Below are 18,949 nucleotides of genomic sequence, written 5' to 3'. Positions count from 1 at the left end.
GCAGCACAGTTACAGTCAACAATGCTCTGGATAACATGAAAACAGCCTAACCAGCTGTCTAGGGCGAGTAAAATGGTCAGAGTGAGGTGTTCTTATTTATGTCTGGAAGTAGCTAGCAAGCTAGCCAATGTTAGCCAGTTAGGTTGGGTGCTTGACTGCTGTTGTTAGGTCAGAACGCAACGCTCGGATCAACCCTACTCCTCGGCCAGAGAGTCCAGTGTGCTCCGAGAGCGAAACGCTCTGAATTTACAAATGGACAATCTGGCAACGCTCTGGACTTACGAACGCTCAGAGCGCACTCTGGCACTCCAGATTGAATTCACGAACYCACCCYAAATCATATGATGTCTAGCTAGTAATTTGTTATACTAGCAAGGGGTTCCATAGCAACAAATTCAACTTCKAGTAGAAAGCACTAGTATGCTCAACTGAAAGGATACCGTTTGTTTACAGTATACTAAAATTAACTAATAGTATATAGTATATACTCATTAAGCATGTAATATACAGTATGTTAGTATGGGTATTCGAACACAGCTCGTGTCTTGTTTTGAGGTGTTTTGACTGATTTACTGTCAATGCTAATATGGCTAAAATTCGCTACCCAGCTAACCAACCACTAAACAATGTATTTATTTTATCGCTATTTCTGATTTTAGTGACGCCTCTGCTGGTTTGAACAATGRTTTTAATGCTGGTGTATGCGGGGCGCTGTCCTCAGATAATCYCATGGTATGCTTTCGCCGTAAAGCCTTTTTGAAATCTGACAAAGCGGCTYGATTAACAAGAAGTTAAGCTTTTAAACGATGTAAGACACTTGTATGTTCATGAATGTTTAATATTACGATTTTTGTATTTTGAATTTCGCGCTCTGCAATTTCACCGGATGTTGTCGAGGTGGGGCGCTAGCGTCCCACCTAGCCCAAAGAGGTTTTAACCACCTTCAAGAYGTAGTCACCTGGAATGCATTTCAATTAATGGGTGTGCCTTCTTAAAAGTTAATTTGTGGGATTTCTTTCCTTCTTAATGCGTTTGAGCCAATCAGTTGTGTTGTGACAAGGTAGGGGGGTATACAGAAGATAGCCCRATTTGGTTAAAGACCAAGTTAAATAAGCAAAGAGAAATGACAGTCCATCATTACTTTAAGACTTGAAGGTCAGTCAATCCGTAAAATGTCAAAATCTTTTAAACATARTTCAAGTGCAGTCACAAAAACCATCAAGCGCTATGATGAACCTGGCTCTCATGAGGACCGCCACAGGAAGACCCAGAGTTACCTCTGCTGCAGAGGATAAGTTCATTAGAGTTACCAACCTCAGAAACTGCAGCCCAAATAAATGCTTCACAGAGTTCAAGTAACAGACACATCTCAACATCAACTGTTCAGAGGAGACTGTGTGAATCAGGCCTTCATGGTCAAATTACATTTACATTTAAGTCATTTAGCAGACGCTCTTATCCAGAGCGACTTACAAATTGGAAAGTTCATACATATTCATCCTGGTCCCCCCGTGGGGAATGAACCCACAACCCTGGCGTTGCAAGCGCCATGCTCTACCAACTGAGCCACACGGGACCAAATTGCTGCAAAGAAACCACTACTAAAGGACACCAATAATAAGAAGAGATTTGCTTGGGCCAAGAAACACAAGCAATGGACATTAGACCGGTTGAAATCTGTCCTTTGGTCTGATGAGTCCAAATTTGAGATTTTTGGTTCCAACCGCCGTCTTCGTGAGATGCAGAGTAGGTGAACGGATGATCTCTGCATGTGTGGTTCCCACCGTGAAGCATGGAGGAGGTGTGATGGTGCTTTGCTGGTGACACTGTGATTTATTTAGAATTCAAGGCACACTTAACCAGCATAACTTCCACAGCATTCTGCAGCAATACGCCATCCCATCTGGTTTGCGCTTATTGGGACTATCATTTGTTTTTCAACAGGACATTGACCCAAAACACAAAACAAATTTTATTGGTCACATTCACGTGTTTAGCAGATGTTACTGCGGGTGTAGCGAAATTCTTGTGAAGGACTGCAGAGTGAAGAAAAAGCAGCCAACAAATGCTCAGCATATGTGGGAACTCCTTCAAGACTGTTGGAAATGTGTTCCAAGTGAAGCCGGTTGAGAAAATGCCAAGCATGTCCAAAGCTGTCATCAAGGCAAAGGGTGGCTACTTTGAAGAATCTAAAATATAAGATATTACACTTTTTTGGTCACTACATGATTCCTTATGTGTTATTTCATAATTTGAGTCTTCACTATTACTATTCTACAATGTAGAAAAMAGTAAAAATAAAGCAAAACACTAGGTGTCCAAACTTTTGACGGGTACTTCTGGGGTAGCTAGCTTCAGCTTGGTACCTAGCTAGAACCAATGCAACCAGCCTGAAAACAATGACCAGTATCTGCAATCATTTTCAATATTATTAYCAATGATTTGGGAATCCATCTGACTAAGTATTAGCTAGGCAGCCACTTGTTGTTCTCCTATTGAAATCGACCTTCAGTTCGTGAAAATAACTAGCTAACGTTAGCTAGATAACGAACTAAACAAGCAAGCCTGCTACTGTTACCCAGACCTGTTGCCCCAAGCTAARGTTATACGCGTGGCTAGTGTGGCTTAACCGGACCGGGTCAGACCATCATCAACCAAATATTAAACTCTTATAAATTAAGCGTATTTTAGATGATGAAACCTATCTAGCTATAGCTACTGAAACAGATTGTCGTTTTGCTATGTTTTTSAGGGATACAAATTGTTTGCATCCAACAGCTAACTTAGTTAGCTTTTCTCTGACCAGCACTGTCCCAGAGCTTGGGAAAGTGTGTCTGCCTCATGCCGCAGGTGCGCGAGACAACTTTACCAGCATCATATTACGTATAGGTGAATTGCTATGAGATTGTATTTTATTTAACTAGGCAAATCACACATTTCTTATTTACAATGACGGCCTACCCTGGCCAAACCCGGACAACGCTGGGCCAATTGTGTGCCACCCTATGGGACTCCTAATCACGGCCGGATGTGATTCAGCCTGGATTAGAATCAGGGACTGTAGTAACGCCTCTTGCACTGAGATGCAGTGCCTTAGACCACTGCGCCACTCGGGAGCCCAGCATAGGAAATACTAGTGAGTGTAATSAATGTGTAATAACTACGTAAACATTTTACGAACGTSTTAAATTGTGATGTGKAGGCATATTCAGGTCCTGATTGGTCAACAAGCTTATTTGACYTGTCAAATAGGGATATTTCATGCGTCAAATAGTGTTATGTGAGGTGTGTATTTCCACCACGCAAAGCAAAGACCCAAACGGCGTTCCATAATATGGTAATTAGCTAAAATGAGAGTAGTCTGTAAAACATACATACCATCATCATTTCCACTRTATCTCCTTCTTGCTCCTGGCGCGTTTAAGGGGCTCCCATTTCTTTCGGCTGTTTGGTGGATGAAACCAGCAGAGAAGAAGCAAAGTTAACGGTACCTACTAGCTACAGTAGTAGTTAGCTAACGCGTTAGTTAAGTCAGGATTGGCCATGGCTGGCATACAATCTTGTTAACTTTAGCTAGCAAAGAAAGGAACCCAAGTTAGTAACGTAACTTAAGCGATTTCACACATCGTATAATTTTAGTAACTAGCTAGCTATCAAAGTCGAACAGCTGGCTAGACACGTTTGTAAACGGACGTGCCTAGCTAGCTAGTGACGCGTTACRAACGTTCGCGTTAACTAGACAATTTACCCTCATCCCACAATATATGAATACATAACTTCTACCGGTATGTTAAATGCTGAATTTCACGTCTTAACATTTAGCCTGTGTCCTTTCTTAAAACATATTCTAAAAAACATTATTCGTTTGCTACATTAAGTTAGCTTTTCATAGTCAACTAGCTAGCTAGCTTCACACGGTACAAACGTTGCTGTTGAAGTTGCCATAGAAACAGACGGATACCTGGGAGGGTCTTATTGTGATTCCAAATCAAAGTATGCCAAACGGAGCACGTAGGGCACTTCTCAAATGCGTACTCCGTTTGCACGTGAGTACGCAAAGAAATATGATTAAAATGTATTGAAATCAATGGCGGCCATTATTTCTGCTTGAATCGATGGAAAATACTCTCCGACACTATATAAAAACAGTTAATTACATGTAAATGTACAAATTATAAACATGTTGGTGGATTCCATTATGACCACACTGACAATATGACTTGAATGTTGCTTGTGTATATCTTGTTTCGTCTCTATTGCAATTGTACTTGCGGGAAGATGGTTCAGTGAATGGATAAATCCATAGTCAATAGGGCTAGATAGCTACCCACTAAGACGTGGTAGCTACCCACGATACATATGCCTAGTCATAGTCAAATCCAAATTGTATTGGTCACATACACATGGTTAGCAGATGTTATTGCGAGTTTAGCGAAATGGTTGCATCTAGTTCCGACAGTGCAGTAATATCTAACAAGTAATCTAACAATTTCACAACTACCTAATACACACAAATSTAAAGGGATGGAATAAGAATATGTACATATAAATAGATGGATAAGCGATGGCTGAACGGCAATAGATGGTATAAAATACAGTTMAAGTCGGAAGTTTACATACACTTTAACCAAATACATTTAAACTATTTTTTTCACAATTCTTGACATTTAATCCTAGTAAAAATTCCCAGTCTTAGGTCAGTTAAGATCACCACTTTATTTTAAGAATGTAAAATGTCAGAATAATAGTAGAGAGAATGATTTATTTCAGCTTTTATTTCTTTCATCACATTTCCAATGGGTCAGAAGTTTACATACACTCAATTCGTATTTGGTAGGATTGCCTTTAAATTGTTTAACTTGGGTCAAACGTTTTGGGTAGCCTTCCACAAGCTTCCCACAATAAATAAGGGTGAATTTTGGCCCATTCCTCCTGACAGCATTTGGTTGATAACTGTCAGGCTTTTATCGGCCTCCTTGCTCGCACACGCTTTTTCAGTTCTGCCCACACATTTTCTTTAGGATTGAGGTCAGGGCTTTGTGATGGCCACTCCAATACCTTGACTTTTGTCCCTAAGCCATTTGCTACAACTTTGGAAGTATACTTGGGGTCATTGTCCATTTGGAAGACACATTTGCGGCCAAGCTTTAACTTCCTGACTGATGTCTTGAGATGTTGCTTCAATATATCCACATAATTTTCTTTCCTCATGATGCCATCTATTTTGTGAATTGCACCAGTCCCTCCTGCAGCAAAGCACAACATGATGCTGACACCCCCGTGCTTCACAGTTGGGATGGTGTTCTTCGGCTTGCAAGCCTCCCCCTTTTTCCTCCAAACATAACGATGGTCATTATGGCCAAACAGTTCTATTTTTGTTTCATCAGACCAGAGGACATTTATCCAAAAAGTACGATCTTTGTCCCAATGGGCAGTTGCAATCCGTAGTCTTGCTTTTTTTTATTGGCGTTTTTGGGAGCAGTGGCTTCTTCCTTGCTGAGCGGCCTTTCAGGTTATGTCGATATAGGACTCGTTTTACTGTGGACATAGATACTTTTGTACCTGTTTCCTCCAGCATCTTCACAAGGTCCTTTGCTGTTGTTCTGGGATTGATTTGCACTTTTTGCACCAAAGTATGTTAATCTCTAGGAGACAGAACACGTCTCATTCCTGAGCGGTATGACGCCTGCGTGGTCCCATGGTGTTTATACTTGCGTACTATTATTTTACAGATGAATGTGGTACCTTCAGGTGTTTGGAAATTGCTCCCAAGAATGAACCAGACTTGTGGAGGTCCACAATTTTTTTCTGAGGTCTTGGCTTGGTCTTGGCTTCTTTTGATTTTCCCATGATGTCAAGCAAAGAGTCACTGAGTTTGAAGGTAGACCTTGAAATACATCCACAGGTACACCTCCAATTGATTCAAATGATGTCAGTTAGCCTAACAGAATCTTCAAAAGCAATGACATAATTTTCGGGAATATTCCAAGCTATTTAAAGGCACAGTCAACTTAGGGTATGTAAACTTCTGACCCACTGGAATTGTGATACAGTGAATTATAAGTTAAATAATTGTTGGGAAAATTACTTGTGTCACGCACAAAGTAGATGTCCTAACCGACGTGCCAAAACTATAGTTTGTTAACAAGAAATTTGTGGAGTGGTTGAAAAATGAGTTGTAATGACTCCAACCCAAGTGTATGTAAACTTCCGACTTCAACTGTACATATGAGATGAGTAATGTAAGATATGTAAACATTATTAAAGTGGCATTTTTTAAGTGACTAYTGATCCATTTATTAAAGTGGCTAATGATTTGAGTTTGTATGTAGGCAGCAGCCTCTCTGTGTTAGTGATTGCTGTTTAACAGTCTGATGGTCCCAGCTTTYATGCACCTGTACTGACCTCGTCTTCTGGATGGTAGCGGGGTGAACAGGCAGTGGCTCGGGTGGTTGTTGTCCTTGATGATCTTTTTGGCCTTCCTGTGACATCGTGTGCTGTAGGTGTCCTGGWGGGCAGGTAGTTTGCCCCCAGTGATGCGTTTTGCAGACCGCACCACCCTCTGGAGAGTAGTTTGAGGGCATTTGAGGGCGGAGCAGTTGCCATACCAGGCGGTGATACAGCCCGACAGGATGCTCTCATTGTGCATCTGTAAAAGTTTGTTTTAGGTGACAAGCCAAATTTRTTCAGCCTCTTGAGGTTGAAGAGGTGCTGTTGTGACTTCTTCARCACACTGTCTGTGTGGMTGGACCATTTCAGTTTGTCRGTGATGTGTACGCCGAGGAACTTCAAACTTTCAACCTTCTCCACTACTGTCCCGTCGATYTGGATAGGGTGGTGCTTCCTCTGCTGTTTCCTGAAGTCCACGATCATCTCCTTTGTTTTGTTGACGTTGAGTGAAAGGTTGTTTTCCTGACACCACACTCTGAGTGCCCTCACCTCCTCCTGTAGGCTGTCTCGTCGTATGTGGTAATCAAGCCCGCTACTGTTGTGTGGTCTGCAAACTTTATGATTGAGTTGGAGGCGTGCATGGCCGCGCAGTCATGGGTGAACAGGGACTACAGGAGGGGGCTGAGCACGCACCCTTGTGGGCCCCAGTGTTGAGGATCAGCGAAGTGGAGATGTTGTTTCCTACCTTCCTACCACCTGGGGGCGACCCGTCAGAAAGTCCAGGACCCAATTGCACAGGGCGTGGTTGAGACCCAGGGCCTCAAGCTTAATGATGAGCTTGGAGGGTACTATGGTGTTGAATGCTGGGCTGTAGTCAATGAACAGCATTCTTACATAGGTATTCCTCTTGTCCAGATGGGATAGAGCAGTGTGCAGTGTGATGGCGATTGCATCGTCTGTGGACCTGTTAGGGCGGTATGCAAACTGAAGTGGGTCTAGAGTGGCAGGTAAGGTGGAGGTGATATGATCCTTGACTAGTCTCAAAGCACTTCATGATGACAGAAGTTAGTGCTACGGGGCGATAGTCGTTTAGTTCAGTTATCTTTGCCTTCTTGGGTACGGGAACAATGGTGGCCATCTTGAAGCATGTGCGGACAGCAGACTGGGATAGGGTGCGATTGAATATGTCCGTATACACACCAGCCAGCTGGTTGTGTCCGTGACTTGACTGGTTTTCTTTTTGTGGTCCGTAATTGTCTGTAGACCCTGTCACATACATTCTGTTGAATTGCGATACCACTTTGTCTCTATACTGACATTTTGCTTGTTTGATTGCCTTGCGGAGGGAATAACTACACTGTTTATATTCGTCCATATTCCTCGTCATCTTTCCATGGTTGAATGCGGTGGTTCGCGCTTTCAGTTTTGCGCGAATGCCGCCGTCTATCCACAGTTTCTGGTTAGGGTAGGTTTTAATAGTCACAGTGGGTACATCTCCAATGCACTTCCTTATAAACTCACTCACAGAGTCAGCGTATAAATCGATGTTCTTCTCTGAGGCTTCCCAGAACATTTCCCAGTCCGCTTGATCAAAACAATCTTGATGCGTGGATTCCGATTGGTCAGACCAGCGTTGAATGGTTCTAGGGTTTAGGACTGTAGGAGCAGAATGGAGTCGTGATCGGCTTTTCCGAAGGGAAGGCGGGGGAGGGCATTGTATGCATCGCGGAAGTTAGAGTAGCAGTGGTCCAGTGTATTGCCCGTGCACGCTGCAGTCAATGTACTGATATAATTTAGGTAGCCTTGTTCTCAAAATAGCTTTGTTAAAGTCTCCAGCTACAATAAATGCAGCCTCAGGATATATGGTTTCCAGTTTACATAGTCCAGTGAAGTACCTTGAGGGTCGTCGTGGTATCTGCTTGGGAGGGGGGGTATACACGATTCTCTATAATCGAAGAGAAGTCTCTTGGACGATAATGTGGTCGGCATTTGATTGTAAGGAATTCTAGGTCAGGTGAACAAAAGGACTTGAGTTCCTGTATGTTGTTATGATTACACCATGAGTCATTACACCCCCTTCTTCTTCCCAGAGAGATGTTTATTTCTGTCTGCGCGACGCATGAAGAAACCCGTTGGCTGTACCGACTCCCAACAACATATCCCGAGAGAGCCAGAGAATGTTAAAATCTGTGATGTCTCTCTGGAAGGCAACCCTTGCCCTAATTTCATCCACCTTGTTGTCTAGAGACTGGACCTTGGCGAGTAACATACTCGGAAGCGATGGGTGGTGTGCACACCTCCGAAGTCTGACCAGGAGGCCGCTCCGTCTACCCCTTCTGCAGCGATGTTGTTTTGGGTCGACCTCTGGGATTAGATCCAACATCCTGGGTGGTGGTCAGAACAAAGGATCCGCTTCGGGAAAGTTGTATTCCTGGTCATAATGTTGGTAAGTTGACGTCGCTCTTATATCCAATAGCTCTTCTCGGCTGTATGTAATAACACTTAAGATTTTCTGGGCTAACAATGTAAGAAATAATACATTAAAAAAACMAAATACTGCGTAGTTTCCCAAGGGCTTGAAGCCAGGCGACCATCTCTGTCGGCGCCATCTTCCATCTCATAACAATGATGGGGTCAAATTGGGGTCATGATAGGGGCTGCACCAAATGTTTGATGTATTATAATAATTTATTATAATATGTGGTATTAATAGAAGGGGAGGGGCTATYGGACCCTTCCTCCTTACATTTATAGGGTCCTAGACTACAGATTAACAATATATATACATTATGAGGTTTTAATATTGTTCCACAGTTGTTTTCTAATTCTCGCTCTCTGCCTCATTATAAAGAGGCCCCTCTCAGAAATGCGTGACTGTGAAGAAGGAGCTCTGCAGGGGAGTAGAAGAGATAAGAGGCTAGTCAGACATACCTCTTTAAATCAACTTGGGGGAGTGGACATTTACTGCTGAGGCCTTAGAAAACGCTGGAACTATTGTATCTCTTGCACGTTTGTATAGCTGTGTATGCATGGGCTTGGTCTGAGGAGTAGCAGGTAATGACGTATGCAGTGACATCACAGGGGGTTGACTACAAGCATGATAAAAGCAACTTGGACTTTTCCTATGGGGCAGAACTCATGAGAGACGGCTTTCAGTTGAATAGAGGAGTTCATAGGTTTTCCCAGAGGGTCTGTGCGATCGGGGATCTTTGGGATGTCCTTACCTCTATCAAGTATAAATGTTTAGGGTTCAGGGTAGGGACGTCCCAAGGAATCCGGATAGCAGAGACCGTTCATAGAGTGAGAGACAGGCGCGGCATTTGAAAGCTCGGCGGCGACACAGACATTCATTTAAATAAATAAAAATGTACAAGCGGCAGAAGCGATTTTCGAGTGTCTGCCCAAGATACCGCTAGTTTCCTTAGAGACGATGAAAATAATTACCAAGATGTCCTTGATCCAATTGAAGTGTAAGTTGGCTATATTTAAGTTGTGATATCGTTAGGAAATATTTAGGCCTACTGTGTTGATAAGGCAAATTTGGTTTATAAAAATTAAAAAAATTAAAAAAAAGTTTATAACGTATTGTCGAAAGCACATAGGCAATATTTACTGTGTCGATAGGGGAGTAGGCTAATGTAAAATAATGTAATTTCATGTGCTAGTATTATTTATTTAATGGATTAATTCGATTGTAAATGAAAATATACACATGTGATGCTATAGGATATATACATATTTTACATTGTAATACACTACCCCTACATGCTGGCGCTATGGGTTTATTTTTCCACTGTCACCAGGTCTACACATTAACACTCAAACTGAATTGAATGAGGATTCATAACTACTTTTCACTGAAGAAGGGAAACGAGCTACAACGTATTTCAAAGACCTAAAATAATGCCTGACATTATTTTGTCCCCACAACGGTATTCATATAGTGTGGATACAGTAGTAGCCTATTCTACAACAATYCAACTGTATGTGCTAGTATTATTTATCTAATTGATCAATGAAATTGTAAATGTGGATGGTACGCTACTTCATTCAATGATTACGGTATTGTACAAGGTAGATACAGGAGTAGTCTATAGTCTACAATAATAATGTCATTGAATGTGCTATAGTATAATTTATTTCATMAATGAATGAAATTGTAAATGGGGTTGGGTAGGCTACTACATTCAGTCAATATTGAATGTATTGCTCTCTCTGGGAGTATGTTAATGATGGCTTTTTAGCTGTTGAACTAATTTCTAAATAGTCTTCTTTTAGTCAAGATGTGATGAGCCAGAGCAACCTATCAGCTTCACTGCAGGTGCTCAACCCACCATCGTCACTGTTCTCCCTCCACAAGTAACCACATCCTCTTTTCATGTTCAACAACTTTGCCACCACACTAAAAATGACTGTACATATACCCCTGTGCCCAGTGCAACATGATCCATCCAAGGCCTCAGCTGGATGCCTAAAATGTGAGAAATGTAAACACGATGCTGTGTGTGTGTGTGTGTGTGTGTGTGTGTGTGTGTGTGTGTGTGTGTGTGTGTGTGTGTGTGTGTGTGTGTGTGTGTGTGTGTGCTGTCTCTTATACACATCTAGATGTGTATAAGAGACAGGTGTGTGTGTGTGTGTGTGTGTGTGTGTGTGTGTGTGTGTGTGTGTGTGTGTGTGTGTGGATGGATGGATGGATGGAGTTACAGGAAAATACATGAGAAGATGGCAAAGGAGATAGTGATGGAATACCAGGCAGATGTTTGAGTACAGAATGAAACAGAGTGTAAACTTAACAGGCTAAACTTGTTTAGTACACTCTTTGAGAAAGGGGTTCCAACAGGGTTTTCTGGCTGTCACCAAAGGAGAACACTTTGGAACCCTCAGTGGAATGGAGCCCAAAAGGGTTCTACCWAGACACAGAAGGGGTTCTACCTGGAACCAAAAAGGGTTCTCCTATGGGGACTGTCACGACTTCTGCCGAAGTCGTTGCCTCTCCTTGTCCGGGCGGTGTTCGGCGGTCGACGTCACCGGCCTTCTAGCCATCATCGATCCATTTTTCATTTTCCATTGGTTTTGTCTTGTCTTCCCACACACCTGTTGTCAATCCCATTCATTACCTGTMGTGTATTTAACCCTCTGTTTCCCCTCATGTGTTTGTCAGAGATTGTTTTATGTCAAGTGTTGATTCTTGGTGTATAGGTGCGCGACGGGTCCTCGTACCCATGTTTATTTTATGTATGTATATTTTCGTGTTTGGAGCATGTTATGTGGACATTTATTAAAAGTCTCCATTTACACTTCGTTTAACTCTCCTGCGCCTGACTTCCCTGCCACCTATACACACGACGTTGACAGGGACAGTGGAAGAATCCTGTTCGTTTGTAGATTTTTATCTTAGTGTTGGCCTATATTGCAGTGGTGTTTCTGTGGTTTTCTGTGAAAAATTAATTGGTGGTGATGAGTTAAGATAGTATTTCTGACTATGAAACATCCCCACTTCTAGCACACATTTGCAAGCAGGCAAATTAACATTCTATGTGTGCTGAGGCATATGTGATCACTCAACATTGACAGGACCAACAAAGAAGACATGCTCACATCCAAACAAAAGATAACATGTGTCTAACTTGCACCGTTATGCAATTATTAGGAGACTAGATACAAATAGCTAATCCTGGCTACCAATGTTCTAGCATTAATTTATTGAGGCAATGAGATGTCAAGGTGGCACCCAAGCATATGCCATGTGTATATGTGACAAGCAAATATGTATGGGCATATTATTTATTTTTTGTGTGTTTGTTATTTTACGGAGCCATCCCTTTATGGAGCCATTTTCTAGGCCTCCCAGGTATTTACATTTAATGTACAGTACCGGTCAAAAGTTTAGAACACCTACTCATTCAAGTTTTTTATTTTTTTTAAACTATTTTCTACATTGTAGAATAATAGTGAAGACATCAAAACTATGAAATAACTCATTTGGAATCATGTAGTAACCAAAAAAGTGTTAAACAAATCAAAATATAATTTATATTTGTGATTCTTCAAATAGCCACCCTTTGCCTTGATGACAGCTTTGCACACGCTTGGCATTCTCTCAACCAGCTTCATGAGGTAGTCACCTGGAATGTATTTTAATTTATAGCTGTGCCTTCTTAAAAGTTAATCTGTGGAATTTCTTTCCTTAATGTGTTTGAGCCAATCCTGTTGTACAAGGTAGGGGGTATACAGAATAAAGCCCTATTTGGTAAAAGACCAAGTCCATAATATGGCAAGAAAAGCTCAAATAAGCAAAAGTCCATCATTACTTTAAGACATGAAGGTCAGTCAATCCAGAAAATGTCAAGAACTTTTAAACTTTCTTCAAATGCAGTTGCAAAAACCATCAAGCGCTATTATGGAACTTGGCTCTCATGAGGACCGCCACAAGAATAGAACACCCAGAGTTACCTCTGCTGCAGAGGATAAGTTCATTAGAGTTACCAGCCTCAGAAATTGCAGCCCAAATAAATGCTTCCAAGAAGTTCAAAGTAAACAGACACATCTCAACATCAACTGTTCAGAGGACACTGTGTGAATCAGGCCTTCATGGTCGAATTGCTGCAAAGAAAACACTACTAAAGGACAACAATAATAAGAGACTTGATTGGGCCAAGAAACACCAGCAATGGACATTAGACCGGTYGAAATTTGTCCTTTTGMATGGAGTCCAAATTTGAGATTTTTGGTTCTCCGCATCTGTATTTACCACCGTAAGCATGGAGGAGGAGGTGTTATAGTGTGGGGGTGCTTTGCTGGTGACACTGTGRGATTTATTTAGAATTCAAGGCACACTAATAGCTTCTTATGGCTGCAATCCCGTTAACGGGATGATATAACAACAGCCAGTGAAAGTGCAGGGCGCCAAATTCAAAACAGAAATCTCATAATTAAAATTCCTCAGACATACATGTGTCTTATACCATTTTAAATGTAATCTTGTTGTTTATCCCACCAAAGTGTCCGAATTCAAATATGCTTTTCAGCGAAAGCACCACAAACGATTATGTTAGGTCACCACCAGGGGGAAAAAAGTATTATTATTATTAACCCTGATACTTTGTGCAAGGTGTAACGATGTGCGCTGGGAGTCGGGAAGCAAGTTCAGGGAGTGAGTGTTAATAAAATAAACGGAACATAATACAAAACAAGGACCACTAACCTCACACAGACATGAAATTGAAACAGAAACAATGACGCCTAGGGAGYGAACCAAAGGGAGTGACATATGTAGGGAAGGTAATCAGGGAAGTGATGGAGTCCAGGTGAGTCTGACGACACGCAGGTGCGCGTAACGATGGTGACAGGTGTGCGCCATAATGAGCAGCCTGGAGACCTAGAGGCCGGAGAGGGAGCACACATGACACACAAGGCAATTGATCAGCATTAAACACTTTGTGGATGGGACCTCCCGAGTGGCGCACCGCAGTGCAAACTGCGTTGCTACAGATGCTGGCTCAATACCCGTGCCGGCAGCGACCGGGAGGCCCATGACTCTATCTCATGGTCTACTCCAATGGWATTAAAGAAAGTCATTACACAGCCATGTTAACTGAGAAAACATTTATTATAAATTCAAGAGAATAAGACATTTTCATTAGGAGACCAGTTCAGGAGTGGGGTGTAATACATTATCAGACTCAGAGGATGACATCAAAACCAGTCCATAATATTAATGAACATCTCGTATCCAGTCGTCTTGTCTCCTGTTCTCCTCCAGGAAGTAGTCGCAAAACTTTCCCTGCAGCTTGACAAGATGCTGTTTTAACGGGTTTTTTTCAGCATGTCGCCGTGCGCTTTGTTGATCAGATTCTGAATCTCGAAATCAGCATTGGGAAACATGTCAATACTCCCGTTAGAAACATGATTTGCCCAAACGGTAAGCTTCATCTTGAAGGCATCCACTTTGTCCCTCTGTTCAAATCGATTGTGCCCCCTCCCTTGCATTGACACATTGAGCGAATTCAGATTATCAAAAATATCTGCCAGGTAGGGAACATATGCGAGCCATTACTCACAATCAAAAATGTTCGGCCAGAGCGGACTTGTTTTCCGAAAGAAACACAGCAATCTCCGCTCGAAGCTCATAAAAGTGACCCAACACTTTACCCCTGGAAAGCCAGCGGACCATAATAAAGCACCTGCTGGTGCTCGCTTCCCATTTCCCTGCAGAAGGCCTGGAAACTCCTGCTTTTCGTGGAACTTTTTTTGATATAGTTGACACACTTGATCACATTCTGGAGAGTGGCGTGGAGCTCAGGCTGCARGTGTAAAGTCAGCAACAATAAGTGGTCAGKAACAATAAGCGGTGCAGTACACGCATGCCTATGTGTAGCGGTAACGTTGTGAAAATCAGCAACAATATGCGGTGAGGCTGTATCCTTTCAAAATAAARGTTTTGGTGTGGCGATTATGTCACGAATTTCCAATCCCAATGATAATAACAARCAATCAATAGCTCTGACCAATTCCAGAGGTTTGTAAGACCATGGGTATAATAATAATTAGTCAAAGACTCAGCTTATACAAAAGGTTAGTACAGTTTATTCAGAGAACGTTCTAAAGTCAAGAATACAAAACAATTCATTTTATACTGACTTTTAACGCCCACACATTCACACAACCATACGCACACACATACACACAGCCATACGCACACACATACACTACCCAGCCGACAGAGATTAGTGACCTTGTCCTTGAGACGTACTCCCCGTTCTCTCCCAAATCTCTAGTCAGGTCGGCACCAAGCTCAGACAGTCTGTGTTTAAAATACCATAAAGANTTATGTCATGCAATAAAATGCAAATTAATTACTTAAAAATCATACAATGTGATTTTCTGGATTTTTGTTTTAGATTCCTTCTCTCACAGTTGAAGTGTACCTATGATAAAAATTACAGACCTCTACATGCTTTGTAAGTAGGAAAACCTGCAAAATTGTCAGTGTATCAAATACTTGTTCTCCCCACTGTATGTGTATATGTATGCATACGTAAATGGATATATATATTTACCCAAAAAAATATGGGGGATTGGAAATGATGCAGACAATTACATTGGAAACAACATTCTTTCCGCAATATTAAGCTGATCCACCCCCCAAGAAAGAAAAAAAAATAAAAAAATAAAAAAATAAAAAAATAGATATATTGTCTTTACCCTAATTCTGACTAGGACTACACATTTATTGATTATGATTTTATACATTCTAATCAATTCCATACAATTATATGTTTCAGGGCGGAATATTCTAATCATTCAATTAACAGYTAATTCTCAACWWTCAGATTACCTTTCAAAATATTTTTTMATWAAAAAAAWTATATTCTTGCACAAGTCCCACGACCCCTTAAAAACCTCCCACGATCAACCCCCCCAGTTGAGAATCCCTGGGTTAGACTACAATTAGGGTGTGGAAATGTTATGCTCTTAGTACTGTAGCCTACTCCCGACCWTCACGTTGTACATCYCCATATTTTCCGTTCCATTCCTYACYGAAACCCWGAGGGTTTCGTTTTTCTTGGAATATAAACACCATAATATTAATCTAATTAATTAAGCAAAATTTCTTAAAATCAATCCCATATACTATGTTCTCACTTAAAAAGTTATAGTTCTGCCAATATTGAAGACTATCAAATGTTTCTCAAAGATGCCCTCTGGTGGTCAAACTAGCACTAACTAGCATTAATGGTAAAAATGGCTGACAATTAAATAACGTGCCATAGAATTCTCGTGGTGGGCGGCATCGTGATGCTGTCAGCAGTACCAACACTGGCCCAGTGGTTTCTCCAAATAGTCCATCTCAAGGCTAACCACTGGGTCATGTTAAGTAACCGCCACTTCCAGGTAGGTACTGTTAAGGTATATGACTCCAGTGGTCATGACACCACCCTGGAGTTTCTCTCAAAACTCATCTCTCTGTCTTTTCCAGGCACCATCCCTTATCTCCCTTATCATCCCCACTGACACAAAAAATGAGACAGGTATCCTTTCTTTTCTGTCTGCCATTAACATTATTSCATGTCTAATCAAGCATTTAAATTAAATCATTCAATAACAGTATTTTTACATAACTGATCATTCTTTAACCTGTGTGTTTGCTTGTTTATGTCTTTCTTCTACCCTTTTCCCTTTACTCTGCTCCTGTTCTCCAGGACCTAGGGGTTCTGCCTAACACCCAGACATGGATCCACCTGATGTCCTCCATTACCAACCACCCTCCAACTTTTCATTACATCAGCTGTTATTGTCATGTTGTCATTATCTGCTAAGAAAGAGCAAGAAAACTATCATACTGGGCACATAATGTGAGCTGAACAGATTAACTAAAAACACTAACACTGCAAACACTCAGAACAAAGAGAGCAGCAGCGCCTGGACATTGCATTTTCCCTCTTCGAGTCCACCTTCCAAGACTGACTACCTGTTGAAAACATCCACACACCACCCAGCTCCTCTCTATTCCACACACCAGAATTCAGTATTTCAGTCTATGATTGCCAAGTGAGTGTACAACAAAATCTGAAAGTAAATTGACACACATGTACCAAAGAAAATCAACATTTATGTATTTAAATCAAAYATATTGCCAGATTGTTTTTCACAGCTGTTTCATAAGGTGTTCATTATTGTAAATTGTAACGTATCCCTTGATGGTATTTGTTAGTTCAACATTATTAATTGTTGTATCGTGAGACATACAATAGATATATATTCAACCACAAGGGTGTACTATTGAGCTATGATTTTTTWAAATCATAATAGAGGACTAATATTATTTCAATGAAAACATGCCAACCAGACAAGCCAGTGTATGAATCAAATGTTGTTGCATATGAATGGAGTGGAAATTAGCTGACTGTGATCTGTAAGGTAAGTAACATTAAGGGGGGGGGGGGGCATTTAAATTATAATATGTTTTACCCTGATGCCTGTTTATTCATAAAAAGCAGTAGATGGTAAAAAACATTAATCGCAATGGTTAYCCTATTCAAATTGATAGGAATAKATTTWGCCTAATCGGTAKCTAATATGACATCGGGGAAAGTCAGGATCCTAGTCAGGCTTTTGTTTGTCAAATCCAGATTAAATATAGGTCTTCATGTGTATTAAATCTGAAGGCAATTGTGGGKTAAATCAATGACAAACAGCTGAAATGTTCAGMCTTCATTATGATCTGTGATCAAAACAGGCTGGGGTGTTTTCGGTTTCGATTAGTCTAAGGATATGCGTAAGAARGCAACTGCACTGAAATGAACAGCCTGATTCAATGGGATTCTCCTGAATAATAAATGTTTGGTCTATGCATAGACCCATAACGATTCTAACGTTTTGATATTTTGCAGTAGGCATAGCTCTAGATTGCAAASCATTTAATTCCAGACCATTTTCCTGTGATGTTGAGGCTGAGCAAGACTTTCGATAGGCTAGTAGAATATGCGGAAATAATCGTGGAGTTAATTATTGTTATAGCTTAGATCGCTTTATATAATCTGGACCATTGATTTTCCTATGGCTAAGCAAACAAGTGGTAGCATATGCTTTTTGCCTGTCTCTATAGCAATGTTTAGACCTATATCCTCACATACCCCCTCAATTCAAACCCTGCTTTTAACCACAAGACATCTCCACAGAAATGTATAGCCTAAGGATTGCATAGTGACAGTGATTGTGTCCGTTAAACTGGGAAGTGGGGAAAAAATGAGGTCAAATCATGACATCAGTGATTTTCAGGTCAGAGAAAGATGCCAGAGTTTCTGAATTAGAATTCCGAGTTGGATGACCYCTCAAAACAACAACAAAAAATCCCAGTCTGAGCTGTTTTTTTTCAGAGGTTCCCAGTTGGCTTGAATGCACTGAAGTCGGAAGTGAAAAGATTGACGACTTCCGAGTTGTTTTGAATGCGCCACTAGAGGCCTACGCTACCTCTTATTTCTGAATAGGGCTACCTCCAACAAAGAAGCCCTTGTGTCTGTATTGATGTGAGGAATAGGCATATCTACACAGTAATGGTGGCTGGCTGCGATATCAACTAGCCTAATKATTTTTGTATTGAGGTGATAGGCCTATTTTAGCTAAATCGACAAATGAAATTGATTAGATCACTCTGCAATTAAAAATATATTTTTAAATCATGTACATGTAGACATTTGTAAGGTGAGATCATGGTGAGATCTTTAATAATAAACTAAACAGACACTTAAACTAACACGTGACGCGTATCACATGTAGATGTTTTTAAGGCGTTCATGGTAAGATCATTCATAATAAACRTGCAAGCAAACTGACACGTGACACGTGACGTGTCAGTGACACGTGATGTGAACACGTGACATGAACACTACGTCTACTTGACGTGTCACATGATGTGTACGCATCATTAGTTTGACGACTTGCATTAAATAACATTAAATATGTTAATTTAATTCATGGCGGTATTTTATGGCGCTAGGAAGACGTTAAGTGACTTTGTGATTGGTATCAGTAGCTTCACGAGTATTAATTATGGCCT

The 18,949-nt window shown here is 41.1% G+C and overlaps 1 long non-coding RNA gene across 1 annotated transcript; it reads left to right on the top strand.

Annotated features, from left to right (window-relative positions):
- Positions 1-3,063: 3,063 nt before the first annotated feature.
- LOC139022650 (uncharacterized) lies at positions 3,064-18,007 on the top strand. The gene is made up of 4 exons (XR_011473718.1): positions 3,064-3,136; positions 8,636-8,836; positions 16,370-16,421; positions 16,593-18,007. It is a non-coding gene; the product is annotated as an uncharacterized lncRNA (long non-coding RNA).
- Positions 18,008-18,949: the final 942 nt, after the last annotated feature.

The sequence above is a fragment of the Salvelinus sp. IW2-2015 genome, linkage group LG20 (genome assembly GCF_002910315.2).
Source record: "Salvelinus sp. IW2-2015 linkage group LG20, ASM291031v2, whole genome shotgun sequence".
NCBI lineage: Eukaryota > Metazoa > Chordata > Actinopteri > Salmoniformes > Salmonidae > Salvelinus > Salvelinus sp. IW2-2015.
Note: the sequence above shows the minus strand (reverse complement) of the source record. Positions and strands in the feature narration are given on the sequence as shown.